A 14,440-nucleotide genomic window follows, 5' to 3' on the forward strand; every position below is an offset into this window, starting at 1 on the left:
CAGAAACCAAATCAGCTAGCACCTTGATCTTATACTTCCCAACCTCTGTAACTGTGAGAAAATAAATTTCTGTTGTTTAAGCCACCCAGTCTATGGTATTTTGTCATGGCAGCCCAAGCCAACTAAGACAGTATCATAGAGTACTTCTTTATACTTACCTTTTCGGACAAGCATCTGGGTTCCTTTGGAAAGGAAGCCCAACATTCATACTGTACACTGGAATTTAGAAAGAGCTAGAGGGACAAATTGTAGAAGTTTCCTAAGAAAATAAAGGTAAGGAAGAGATTCTTAGTCATTTCTGTGCCCTAACATAGGAAATCTTCACCTCCTAGAGTAATCTGATGTTAGGCTGATGGTTTTCGTATAACCTCATCTTATCTCCATCAAAGTCAGAGGGGAAAACATCACCCTACTATTACCAAAAACTCTCTGCTTGCAATAAGGTAGGTTGTCAACCATACCTTAAAAAAGTCATACCAAGATATTGCTGACAAAGTAACAAGGGCTTTCTGGATCTTTTGCTAATCATTGTCTCATGATTTTTTTCTTTTTACTTGCTCCAGAATTTTAAAGGATAGTTGACTAGGTCTTCTCCAGAAGATACGGCTGCATAATTTCATTATCATTGCATTATTTTCCAAAGACCTTGGCAGCTAGAATTCATCTTAAAATAATGATCTTCAAAGTGGGGTACCTCTGCCTCTTGAGGTACACCAGGGCCACTTCATACAGCTGTGCAGCGTAGGCCCTGGGGTGAAAGATACCTTTCACAGCTGTACGAGGGCATGGATAGGACTATTTTCCTTTCTGACCACTTCTCTTACGTTCACCATATTCTTACTTTACAAAAACAAAAGATTGCTCTCTTATCCATCCCAAATCTTACTACAGTGTGTCTCTCAAGGGCTGTGTTGTCCAATACAATAGTCACTAGTCACATGTGGATATTGGGCACCTGAAATGTAGCTGGTATGAATTAAGATTTGCTGCTTGTATAAAATACTACAAGGAATAGTACAAAAAAAATGTAAAACTACCTCATTTTTAACTTTTTATATTGACTGAATGTTGAAATGATTATATTTTGGAAATATTGCATTACATATAACTTTAATTTCACCTGCTGCTTTTTGCTTTTTAAACAAATTTTAAATTACATATATAGCTCACATTATATTTCTATTGGATAGCACTTCTGCTTTCGGAGAAGTCTCCCATGTAAGGCATCAAAAATTTGCATTCAGGCTTTGTGTCTTTCCTTTTCTTCTCTTTAAGAGTGGGTATTTTGGTATTCAGTGGAGCAGTTTGCCCAATATGTTCATTCAGATATAATGTAGAGTGTGGTTATAAGAGTGATGATAATTTTACCCAAAGAAAGCATTGCTCCTGAGTGAGAGTGTTGAGAGAACCAAGCAGAGTATAGGTAAGAGACATTGGTAGCATCTTAGGTCATCCAGGTGACATGCTCATTGCAACGCTCTCTGCCTTACATAGCACTCTTCCTTAGAATTAGTATTTATAAGTGAGATGATTGTCCTATAGTAGTCCCAGATTGACTGTAAAGACTGGATAATCAATCCTTTTGTAATTCAGGGGGTTTCTAATTCTTTGCTTTCAACAAATTTGATGGAGAACCTAAAGTTGATGATTTAAAATAACATTTAATGAGAGATTACTATGATACTTTTGGCATGCAATTCAGAAGTTGAAATAATTGAAGGACTTTACTATAATAAAACTATTCTCATCTATTTATGAGAACAGTGTCTCTAAGTGCTTATATCTATAAAACCCCAAAATAGAAATTGAATCTAGATTAAATTCTATCTCTAACAATAAATAACATTCATCAATAGATTTTGAGAGATGTATCCAATAAAATTTTACTAATTATGTGTAATTATTATCAAAATTTATAATATATTGTTTCAAATTTTAACTACTGATAATTATAATAAAACTTTCAGGTAATTTTAATTTTTAATTTTAAAAGACTTTCAAACATAAAAATATACCGCATTACATAAAATTCTGGGAATGGAGAATGGAATGAAAATAATATTTCATTGAGAAAAAGGAATGATGTGAAATGCAGTCTTTTTTATGAATGATAGTGACTTTCTAATAAATATGTTATTTTGATGGTACTGGAAACCTAAGAGTCATGTGATGATTTTATTTTAAAATGTCAATATTTGTAGTATAATGGAAATTACATTCTTTAAAACTACATTTCTAATGGAAAATTTTAGATGTCAACTCTCAAAATTTATAATATTGTGAAACAGTTTCACAGTTTTTCAAAACTCTTTTAGGGACAAAGTGAGCAAAAATATTCAGATGACTGCCTCAGATGGCAGCTAGTCAAAACCGTCTCATTTTATAGATGTAGCAGCTGAGGACCCCAAGTTCTGTTCTTAAACCAGAACCCAAAGCCACATTCAGTCACTCGCTCTGCAACTCCATTCCATCTCCTACGCAAAGAGGGCACACGGGGTTCTGAGAGAAAGTCCATGTTTATTAATGACAAGGTACCTCTAAGTAAAAGGTCATCTCTTAAATGTATTTGAGTTTAGAGCTGTCTGACATCTGTGGTAGCCTGTCACCACTAGTCTCATCAGGATTCCTTCTAAGGCAATCATTTAGAAATATGAGGTGTCCATACATCTATCTCAGCAAGTTGGGTTGTGATTTATCTGACAGCTGACTTCCCTAACAAAGCTGGAAGCAGCTTAGGGGGAGTAGATCTTCATTGTTTTAGTTGGCTTGGGCTGGGCTGCCATAACAAAATACCACACACTGGGTGGTTTAAACAACAGAAATTAATTTTCTCCCAGTTCTGGAGCTGAAAGTGAGATCAGTGTGCCAGCATGTTCGGGTTCTTTTCCTGGCTTGCAGACAGCTGCCTTCTTGCTGCATATGCCTGCCAAGAGAAAGCAAGATCTGGATCTGGTCTCTCTTCCTATCCTTAAGGACATAATCCTATTGGATCAGGACCCTACCCTTATGACCTCATTTAACTTTACTTCCACAAAGCCCCTACCTCCAAATATGTCACATGAGGGGCTAGGGCTTCAACTTATGAATTTTAGTTGGACACAAACATTCAGTTCCCAACACTCATAAATCTTTATATACCTTGTTCCTAACCCAACGGATCGCACTAGTGAGCATTAATAAATTTCCGCTGAATAAACATATTAATTCCTTATATCAGTGCCATAGTGGCAATGTAGTATAGCAAAGAGAAAACTAGCTCTATGACCTTGGGCAAGTCATATAACATATCTGAGCCTCAGCTTCTTCAGATGTAAAGTCTAGATAGCAACTCTTATAAATATGAAGCTTAGAAGGGAGGTGTGTCAAGGGTATGGAATCGTATGTGTGAAATAATAGCTCTACATAATACTTTTGCTTAACATTTTACAGTTTATGAAGCACTGCTGTATACATCATTCTACTGAATGAAGACCTGAATGCCTCAGACACTTGTAGCACCCAGCTTCATGATCTTTAAGGTCTTGGATCAACTGGTATTGTGAAAAGAAAATAAGGTAACCTTGGACTTCACTAGGTCATAATCTCTGTTATGCAATGAAGTAATTCACTGCATTGGTCTAGCTCTCAGGGTGATCAAGAGGCCAGGTTAATAAATCTTCCCGGCAGGAAGAGGAAAATATTAGGTGTTTTAATGTCTATTCTTTTGCAAAATTAATCAGTTACTTGCTATTTCCTTAAATAAATTATTTTTCAGAATACTTATAGCCAAAGTTTTGTAAGTCCAATCACGGACACTAGATGGCACCATAAGAACCTCACCTGCACCAATTCCTGACAGTCCAACAGCTCTTTCTCACAATTTACAGCCTGAAGATTTTTAAGATAGAGTCTAGGGTGAAGAAAAGTTCTTTCATTTCTGTGTAGAGTCTATAAGTTTTCTCTCTAAGAGGCTCTCCTACTGTGAATTGTACGCAGATGGTCAAGACTGTCGTGGGAAACTACAGACAGCGTGGGTCAAGTCAGGAGGCTTGGTCTGAGTCCCCGTGCTGATGCTTAGCAGGTTTTTGCGGAGAAAGTCTGTTTCCTGCCCTGTATGCATCTCACAGAATTGCTGGGAGGACCATACGGAGTCGTGTATGAGAACTGCCACGTGCTACAATTTTTTTTTTTTTTTTTTTTTGGTACGCGGGCATCCCACTGTTGTGGCCTCTCCCGTTGCGGAGCACAGGCTCCGGACGCGCAGGCTCAGCGGCCATGGCTCACAGGCGCAGCCTCTCCGCGGCATGTGGGATCTTCCCGGACCGGGGCACAAACCCGTGTCCCCTGCATCGGCAGGCGGACTCTCAACCACTGCGCCACCAGGGAAGCCCCACGTGCTACAATTAAAAAACAAGGTTCTTTCTACCTCTGCAGCCCCTCTTCCTGGGAGGCTCCTGCCTTTGCACCAGCTCCGGGCCTCTGCTACCCTGGCCCCTGCCTACTCTGTTTTCAACCACAAGCTCACTCCTCAAGCATCTGTAAAGGACTCTGACAACAGATCTATTTTTCCACTTTCACTCAAACGGCTGAAACTCATGCTTCTTAGTGTCCCCCACCCCAGTGGTGCTCAGCTCCTCTTCAGTAGTCCTGTGGCTACTCGTCATCATCTGGAAGTGAACCCCTTAAAATCATCAGCTTCACGTCCCATTGTTGCAGAAGTCGTCCCTCCTCTCCCCTCCCCACTTGCCCATCCCCTCATTGCGATTCCAGCTCCTCCACGGCTTCCTTCTCTCCCTGTTCGCCAGCCCCCGCTTCTCTGCGCACAGAGCCCCTCCTTCTCTTCTTGCCTAAGCTCTGTACTCTCTCACCAGCACCTGCGACTCCCTCTCCCCAGTCCTCCGATGCTCCAGCCCTCAGGCCCCCACGGGACCAGTGCAGCCTTCTGTTTGAGGCAGCGCAGAGTGCTAGGTGGAAGAACACAGGCGTAGAATTGTTTATTACCAGCTTTTACACAGTGACGAGCTGTGTAAGTTACCCTGCCCACGTACACTACGGGTCCCTCTGAGCACCAGCGCGGGGTATTTTAGGAAGATGAAAACATCTACCGACAGGAGAAGTAAGAGAGTTAGTAGGTAAGAAGAGATTTTCTAAAACATATTTTTATGCTTTTGTCTTTTGCCTCTTCCACATATGTGACCACTCCCTGCGATCCAGAGGTACTTCTGTGGAGGGCAAGTGGATGAATAGGTAGACTAGGGTTATGAGAGTGAAACGCAAATAAGAGGCAGGGTGTAGTTTACTTCTAAAACAGGTAATTGAGATATAAAACTAAAGGCCTGAAGAAAGTAGGGCCTAGAGATTAGGCCCTTTGGAAACAAAACAGGGGAGACCCAGGTATACCTGCCTTCTGTTTCCCACCACAACCAGAAAGGGTCATGAAGACCACGGAGGAGGAACCTCAGAGGAAACGGGCAGGGGGGCAGAGGGGCTGCATTGTCCCCGTATGGTCAGGCCCCCCACGATGACTGTTCCCTTGCTCTCTGTGCATCCCCTGACTGACCAGTCCCTGCCTCACCTGCATCCTACTCACCTGACCGACCTTCCCTCCTCAAAAAATGGCTGTGTACTCGCCCCGGGCCCTGACTAGTGATCGCTCATTAGATCAAAACATCCGTACCTTGCTAGCTCATCAGAGGGTGGGGAGGGTCATGCTCCTCTGCTGGTTTCCCTGGTAACTGATGAGCCAACCTGACGTCACTTCCCCCTGCAGCTGGTAACCTTCCTCTCGCCGTGGTAGTGAAGATGCCGCTGTCTGCTCCACAGGGTGGGGGGTCACGCCCGGACCTCGCTTCACACAGGTAAGACCCTCCTATCCGATAACACCACTGATGTCTCTGTCACTGATTCTGGGGTCCTTCTACGGTCTTCAAGCTGGGCAAATACTGGGCTCACAGGCCTGCGGGGTGCAGCCCAACAGTCCCTTTTCAAGAGTCCTATATTCACCTAATCGTGAAACCCTGAAACCTAGGTGGGTCCCTTAAGCCCCAGAAGCAAGGATGTGGAAGGAAAATCCACAGCATATATTTAGCCCTCAAAACAACTCCACAAAACCACTGTTACCCACATAAAACAGCACCACAAGACTATTATTGGCTCCATTTTACTGAATAGGAAAGTGACAGGATTTTAACTCAGGCCAGCTGACTTCAAAGGCCGTGCTCTTAACCATCACCCTACACAGCCTTTCAGTGAACATCAGTTCCCTGCACTCACCCCAGCCCCATCTCGGTTCAATGCCAGGGCTAAGAAGCTGAGTTAGGAAAGGCAGGCTACCATGTGTTTCATGCTCTTACTATTTAAGGTCTGAACTCAGCTGGGCCTTCGGTTCTGCTGCATTTCCTGTTGTTTCTGCTCCGTGGGCTCCCTTCACCAATCCCTGCAGTAGGCCTAAACCTTCAACATCCCCTGCCCTGCTCACCTTCAGCAGTAAACTTGCCTGTGATTCATAGAGGAAATCAGTGCCGTTAGGGGTGGACTCTCTCAGCTTCTCTCCTTCCCTCAACTTATCTTCAGAAGCACCCTCTCCTCCTATCCAACCAATTTTCGAAAGAGAGGTTTCTCTCTCTAGCCTATTTCAGACCACTCCCTCCTTTGCTCTTTCACCTCCTCCGGGAGTTCTCTCAGGTGTCTCTTTTTCCAGTATGTTCAATCTTCACCCTCTCTGCTGGGTCCTTTCAGCGTATAAACAAGGTAAGGTCTTTCCTCACCTTCATGTCACTTCCATCTACAATTGTCCTAGATTTCAGAAATTTCCAAGCACCAGTCCCTGAACTCTTCCTAAGTAGTGATGAAATCTCACTAATTCATGATAAAAACTTGAGCAAATAAGGATAATATAGTGAGTTTCTCATTAAGCTAAAGTAATTCAATTTAAATGATTTTCTTTTGTTCTGAAATTATGACTTTTTTTTGAATGTTCTGATATTCTTTGTATAGGAGGCCCTCTGTATCTGTGGGTTCCATATCCTTGGTTACAGAAGGCCGACTGTACCACACCATTTAATACCAGGGACTTGAGCACCCGTAGAGTTTGATATCCTTTGGGGGTCCTGGAACAAATCCCCCAAGGATCCCCAGAGATGACTGTATGCCACCTATCATCAGAAGTGTGAAGACTTCACCTGAGCAACGAACAACCCTCTTTGCTGTAAGACGTTGAGATTTGGGGCACCTTTTTTTATTGTGCATTACCGAGCCACGAAGCCCTCAAACTCTTTGGTCTCTGAACATCTCTACACTCTTTACACTCTTAAAAACTATTAAGGACCTGTATTGACTATGTTTCCTTACTTTGTCTTCTTAAAGCTCTGGCACCTGGGACCTTGCTAGCGCAGGGGAGACTGCTCCTTTGAGGACTAGCTAATTCCTAGAGATAACAAGCTCCTCCCTTGTGAATATACCTCTATGTGCAAGCTAACCAATCCAAAACCATACCCCCTCTGCCCCCATGAGCACCCCCTTTTTCCAGCTCTCACAGGGCTCTTATACTCTGGGCCAATACAGCGATGCGTTGTTTTACTGCACTTCACAGATACCGCATTGTTGACAGATTGAAGGCTTGTGACAAACCTGCATTGAGCAAGTCTATTGGTGCCGTTTTCCCAGCAGCATTGGTTTCTCGTTAAGGTGTGTGCGTTGCTTGCTCAGACACAATGCTATTGCACACTCAGTAGGCTGCAGCATAGTGTGTGCACATAACGTTTATACGTACTGGAAACCAACACTTCGTGTGGCTTGCCTTATTGCCCCATTTGCTTTAATGCAATGGTCTGGAACCAAAGCAGCAGTATCTCCGAGGTATGCCTGTACTCACCTGTCCTAGTCACCTCAGGGCCAGATCCAGGAAACCCTAGGACAGCCCCTACACCCAAGAGCCTGCTGAAATTATTCAAACCTGCTTACCCTGCCTTGCCTGTTCCTTTCTGCGAAAACCACAGTAAGGCTCTCACCCATGCTTTCCCCTCGCTCCTTCAGCCTTCTGACTGACTTCCCGGTGACCCTGTGTGGCCCTGTGTGACATGGCAGGCCTCCTATTCTCGGGAGCAGACTTCCCTTTCAGTGACAGTCATCTCCTGGTCTATTGACCTAACCATACCCGAGTAATAACAGAGCCTACATTTTAAAACAGGACCTCAATGGACTTTATGTGGGTTCTATATATTGATATTTACTGTTTTAGATATTAAAACTGAGAAATTTTTAAAATATGTAAATGAATCCATTATACATTAGCATAGTAATATCTGAATGAAAAATATATTTTCTAAAACAAATAACTGTGAGAAGAGTAGCACCGTTTCAATTTTTGCAAGTCTCTTTAATGTCTGGCTAAGCAGAATGAAGCTGGGTTTGGGGGTCTGCTTCTGCATTCAAAGAGCTGCAGTATCACATTCTGGAAAACTCCACAGTACACTCATGAGAGATTGAGAATGAAAAAGGCAAATAACATTTTAGCATTTAGTCATTGATTTTGAAATTGACCTCATAGACCCAGGGAAAATGTCCCCAGACCACACTTGGAGAATGCTAACCTACACAATATTGACTAATACAAGCAAGTTTTTTAGAATTTAATTTTTTTCCAGTTGTATTGAGATATAAATGACATACAGTACTGTATAGGTTTAGGTGTCCAGCATAGTGATTTGACTTCTATACATCATGAAATTATTATCATGATAAGCTTAGTGAGCATCCATCATCTCATATCAACACAAAATTAAAGAAATAGGGGAAAAAACATTTTTTCCTTATGATGAGAACTCTGAGGATTACTCTCTTAACAACTTTCATATGTATAGTACAGCAGTGTTAATTATCTTTATCATGTTGTACATTACATCTCTAGTACTTATTTATCTTATGACTGGAAGTTTTGTACCTTTTGACTGCCTTCACCCAATATCCCACCCACACCCGTGCCTCTAGTAACCACAAATCTGATCTCTTTGTCCATGAGTCTGTCTGTTTGCTTTTGAAGTATAATTGACCTACAAAACTATGTTAATTCCTGATATATAACATAGTGAATCAATATTTCTATACATTTCAAATTGATCACCACGATAAGTCTAGTTACCATCTGTCCCCATACAAAGATATTACATAATTGTTTACTATTTTCCCCACACTGTACATTTCATACCCATGACTCATTTATTTTATAACTAGAAATGTGTGCCTCAGTCTCCCTCACCTATGTCTTATCTCCCCCTCAACTCCTCCCCTTGGCAATGACATGTTTGTTCTCTGTATCTATGTCTCTGTTATGTTTGTTCGTTTGTTTTCTTTTATAGATTCCACATGTGAGTGATATCATAATTTGTCTTTCTCTGACTTACTTCACTTAGCATAATACCCTCTAAGCCATGCATGTTGTCACAAATGGCAAGGTTTCATTCTTTTTATGGCTGAGTAATATTCCACTGTGTGTGTGTGTGTGTGTGTGTGTGTGTGTGTGTGTGTGTATGTGTATGTGTATCCATTCATCTGTGGATGGGCACTTAGGTTGCTCCCATATCTCAGCTATTGTAAATGATGCTGCTATGAACATAGGGTTGGATATATCTTTTCTAATTACTGTTTTTATTTTCTTTGGATAAATATCCAGAAGTGGAATTACTGGATCATATGGTAGTTCTATTTTTATGTTTTTGAGCAATTTCCATAATGTTTTCCGTAGTGGCTACACCAATTTACATTCCTACCAACGGTGCACAAGCGTTCTTTTTTCCAATCCTTGCCAATACGTGTTACTTGTTGTCTTTTGATAATAGTCATTCTGACAGATATAAAGGGGATATTTCATTGCAAATTTGGTTTGCATTTCCCCGATGATTAGTGATGTTGAGCATCTTTTCATGTGTCTGTTGGCCATCTGCATATTTTCTTTGGAAAAATGTCTACTCAGATCCTCTGTCCATTTTTTTTTTTAACAGCTTTATTGGGGTATAATTTCTTTACAATGGTGTGTTAGTTTCTGCTTTATAACAAAGTGAATCAGTTATACATATACATATGTTCCCATATCTCTTCCCTCTTGCGTCTCCCTCCCTCCCACCCTCCCTGTCCCACCCCTCTAGGTGGTCAGAAAGCACCGAGCTGATCTACCTGTGCTATGCAGCTGCTTCCCATTAGCTATCTATTTTATGTTTGGTAGTGTATATATGTCCATGCCACTCTCTCGCTTTGTCACAGCTTACCCTTCCCCCTCCCCATATCCTCAAGTCCATTCTCTGGTACGTCTGTGTCTTTATTCCTGTCTTACCCCTAGGTTCTTCATGACTTTTTTTTTTCTTGGATTCCATATATATGTGTTAGCATATGGTATTTGTCTTTCTCTTTCTGACTTACTTCACTCTGTATGACAGATTCTAGGTCCATCCACCGCACTACAAATAACGCAATTTTGTTTCCTTTTATGGCTGAGTAATATTCCATTGTATATATGTGCCACATCTTCTTTATCCATTCATCCAATGATGGACACTTAGGTTGTTTCCATCTCCTGACTATTGTAAATAGAGCTGCAATGAACATTTTGGTACAAGACTCTTTTTGAATTATGGTTTTCTCAGGGTATATGCCCAGTAGTGGGATTGCTGAGTCCTATGGTAGTTCTATTTGTAGTTTTTTAAGGAACCTCCATACTGTTCTCCATAGTGGCTGTACCAATTCACCTTCCCACAGCAGTGCAAGAGTGTTCCCTTTTCTCCATACCCTCTCCAGCATTTATTGTTTCTAGATTTTTTGATGATGGCCATTCTGACTGGTGTGAGATGATATCTCATTGTAGTTTTGATTTGCATTCCTCTAATGATTAATGATGTTGAGCATTCTTTCATGTGTTTGTTGGCAGTCTGTATATCTTCTTTGGAGAAATGTCTATTTAGGTCTTCTGCCCATTTTTGGGTTGGGTTGTTTGTTTTTTTGTTATTGAGCTGCATGTAAATTTTGGAAATGAATCCTCTGTCAGTTGCTTCATTTGCAAATATTTTCTCCCATTCTGAGGGTTGTCTTTTGGTCTTGTTTATGGTTTCCTTTGATGTGCAAAGGCTTTGAAGTTTCATTAGGTCCCATTTGTTTATTTTTGTTTTCATTTCCATTTCTCTAGGAGGTGGGTCAAAAAGGATCTTGCTGTGATTTATGTCATAGAGTGTTCTGCCTATGTTTTCCTCTAAGAGTTTGATAGTTTCTGGCCTTACATTTAGGTCTTTAATCCATTTTGAGCTTATTTTTGTGTATGGTGTTAGGGAGTGATCTAATCTCATACTTTTACATGTAGCTGTCCAGTTTTCCCAGCACCACTTATTGAAGAGGCTGTCCTTTCTCCACTGTACATTCCTGCCTCCTTTATCAAAGATAAGGTGAACATATGTGCATGGATTTATCTCTGGGCTTTCTAGCCTGTTCCATTGATCTATATTTCTGTTTTTTGTGCCAGTACCATACTGTCTTGATTACTGTAGCTTTGTAGTACAGTCTGAAGTCAGGGAGCCTGCTTCCTCCACCTCCATTTTTCATTCTCAAGATTGCTTTCGCTATTCGGGGTCTTTTGTGTTTCCATACAAATTGTGAAATTTTTTGTTCTAGTTCTGTGAAAAATGCCAGTGGTAGTTTGATAGGGATTGCATTGAATCTATAGATTGCTTTGGGTAGTAGAGTCATTTTCACAATGTTGATTCTTCCAATCCAAGAACGTGATATATCTCTCCATCTATTTGTATCATCTTTAATTTCTTTCCTCAGTGTCTTATAATTTTCTGCATACAGGTCTTTTGTCTCCTTACGTAGGTTTATTCCTAGATATTTTATTCTTTTTGTTGCAGTGGTAAATGGGAGTGTTTTCTTGATTTCAATTGAAGACTTTTCATCATGAGTGTATAGGAATGCCAGAGATTTCTGTGCATTAATTTTGTATCCTGCTACTTTACCAAATTCATTGATTAGCTCTAGTAGTTTTCTGGTAGCATCTTTAGGATTCTCTATATATAGTATCATGTCATCTGCAAACAGTGACAGCTTTACCTCTTCTTTTCCGATTTGGATTCCTTTTATTTCCTTTTCTTCTCTGATTGCTGTGGCGAAAACTTCCAAAACTGTGTTGAAAAAGAGAGGTGAGAGTGGGCAACCTTGTCTTGCTCCTGATCTTAGTGGAAATGCTTTCAGTTTCTCACCACTGAGGATGATGTTGGCTGTGGGTTTGTCATATATGGCCTTTATCATGTTGAGGAAAGTTCCCTCTGTGCCTGCTTTCTGCAGGGTTTTTATCATAAATGGGTGTTGAATTTTGTCAAAAGCTTTCTCTGCATCTATTGAGATGATCATATGGTTTTTCTCCTTCAATTTGTTAATATGGTTTATCACATTGATTTGTGTATATTGAAGAATCCTTGCATTCCTGGGATAAACCCCACTTGATCTTGGTGTATGATCCTTTTAATGTGCTGTTGTATTCTGTTTGCTAGTATTTTGTTGAGGATTTTTGCGTCTATGTTCATCAGTGATATTGGCCTGTAGTTTTCTTTCTTAGTGACATCCTTGTCTGGTTTTTGTATCAAGGTGATGGTGGCGTTGTGGAATGAATTTGGGAGTGTTCCTCCCTCTGCTGTATTTTGGAAGAGTTTGAGAAGGATAGGTGTTAGCTCTTCTCTAAATGTTTGATAGAATTCGCCTGTGAAGCCATCTGGTCCTGGGCTTTTGTTTGTTGGAAGATTTTTAATCATAGTTTCAATTTCAGTGCTTGTGATTGGTCTGTTCATGTTTTCTATTTCTTCCTGATTCAGTCTTGGCAGGTTGTGCATTTCTAAGAATTTGTCTATTTCTTCCAGGTTGTCCATTTTATTGGTATAGAGTTGCTTTTAGTAATCTCTTATGATCTTTTGTATTTCTGCAGTGTCAGTTGTTACTTCTCCTTTTTCATTTTTAATTCTATTGATTTGAGTCTTCTCCCTTTTTTTCTTGATGAGTCTGGCTAATGGTTTATCTATTTTGTTTATCTTCTCAAAGAACCAGCTTTTAGTTTTATTGATCTTTGCTATCATTTCCTTCATTTCTTTTTCATTTATTTCTGATCTGATTTTTATGATTTCTTTCCTTCTGCTAACTTTGGGGGTTTTTTGTTCTTCTTTCTCTGATTGCTTTAGGTGCAAGGTTAGGTTGTTTATTCGAGATGTTTCCTGTTTCTTAAGTTAGGATTGTATTGCTATAAACTCCCCTCTTAGAAATGCTTTTGCCGCATCCCATAGGTTTTGGGTCATCATGTCTCCATTGTCATTTGTTTCTAGGTATTTTTTTATTTCCTCTTTGATTTCTTCAGTGATCACTTCGTTATTAAGTAGTGTATTGTTTAGCCTCCATGTGTTTGTATTTTTTACAGATCTTTTCTTGTAGTTGATATCTAGTCTCATAGTGTTGTGGTCGGAAAAGATACTTGATACAATTTGAATTTTCTTAAATTTACCAAGACTTGATTTGTGACCCAAGACATGATCTGTCCTGGAGAATGTTCCATGAGCACTTGAGAAAAATGTGTATTGTGTTGTTTTGGGATGGAATGTCCTATGAATATTAATTAAGTACATCTTGTTTAATGAATCATTTAAAGCTTGTGTTTCCTTCTTTATTTTCATTTTGGATGATCTGTCCATTGGTGAAAGTGGAGTGTTAAAGTTCCCTACTATGAATGTGTTACTCTGGATTTCCCCTTTTATGGCTGTTAGTATTTGCCTTATGTATTGGGGTGCTCCTATGTTGGGTGCATAAATATTTACAATTGTTATATCTTCTTCTTGGATCGATCTCTTGATCATTATGTAGTATCCTTCTTTGTCTCTTGCAGTAGTCTTTATTTTAAAGTCTATTGTGTCTGATATGAGAATTGCTACTCCAGCTTTCTTTTGGTTTCCATGTGCATGGAATATCTTTTTCCATCCCCTCACTTTCAGTCTGTATGTGTCTCTAGTCCTGAAGTGGGTCTCTTTTAGACAGCATCTATATGGGTCTTGTTTTTGTATCCATTCAGCCAGTCTGTGTCTTTTGGTGGGAGCATTTAATCCATTTACATTTAAGGTAATTATCGATATGTATGTTCCTATTCCCATTTTCTTAATTGTTTTGGGTTTGTTATTGTAGATCTTTTCCTTCTTTTGTGTTTCTTGCCTAGAGAAGATCCTTTAGCATTTGTTGTAAAGCTGGTTTGGTGGTGCTGAACTCTCTCAGCTTTTGCTTGTCTGTAAAGGTTTTAATTTCTCCATCAAATCTGAATGAGATCCTTGCTGTGTAGAGTAATCTTGGTTGTAGGTTTTTCTCCTTCATCACTTTAAATATGTCCTGCCAATCCCTTCTGGCTTACAGAGTTTCTGCTGAAAGATCAGCTGTTAACCTTATGGGGATTCCCTTG

The 14,440-nt window shown here is 40.2% G+C and overlaps 1 long non-coding RNA gene across 3 annotated transcripts in view; it reads left to right on the forward strand.

Moving 5' to 3' along the window:
• LOC116751160 overlaps positions 1 to 14,440 on the forward strand; it is a 49,754-nt gene that overhangs the window by 9,696 nt on the left and 25,618 nt on the right. For all 3 annotated transcript variants that reach the window (XR_004349186.1, XR_004349185.1, XR_004349187.1), the window contains exons 3-4: positions 3,430 to 3,554; positions 5,750 to 5,837. This is a non-coding gene — a long non-coding RNA (uncharacterized LOC116751160). The remainder of the gene's footprint in view (positions 1 to 3,429; positions 3,555 to 5,749; positions 5,838 to 14,440) is intronic.

The sequence above is a fragment of the Phocoena sinus genome, chromosome 3, assembly GCF_008692025.1.
Source record: "Phocoena sinus isolate mPhoSin1 chromosome 3, mPhoSin1.pri, whole genome shotgun sequence".
NCBI classification, from domain to species: domain Eukaryota; kingdom Metazoa; phylum Chordata; class Mammalia; order Artiodactyla; family Phocoenidae; genus Phocoena; species Phocoena sinus.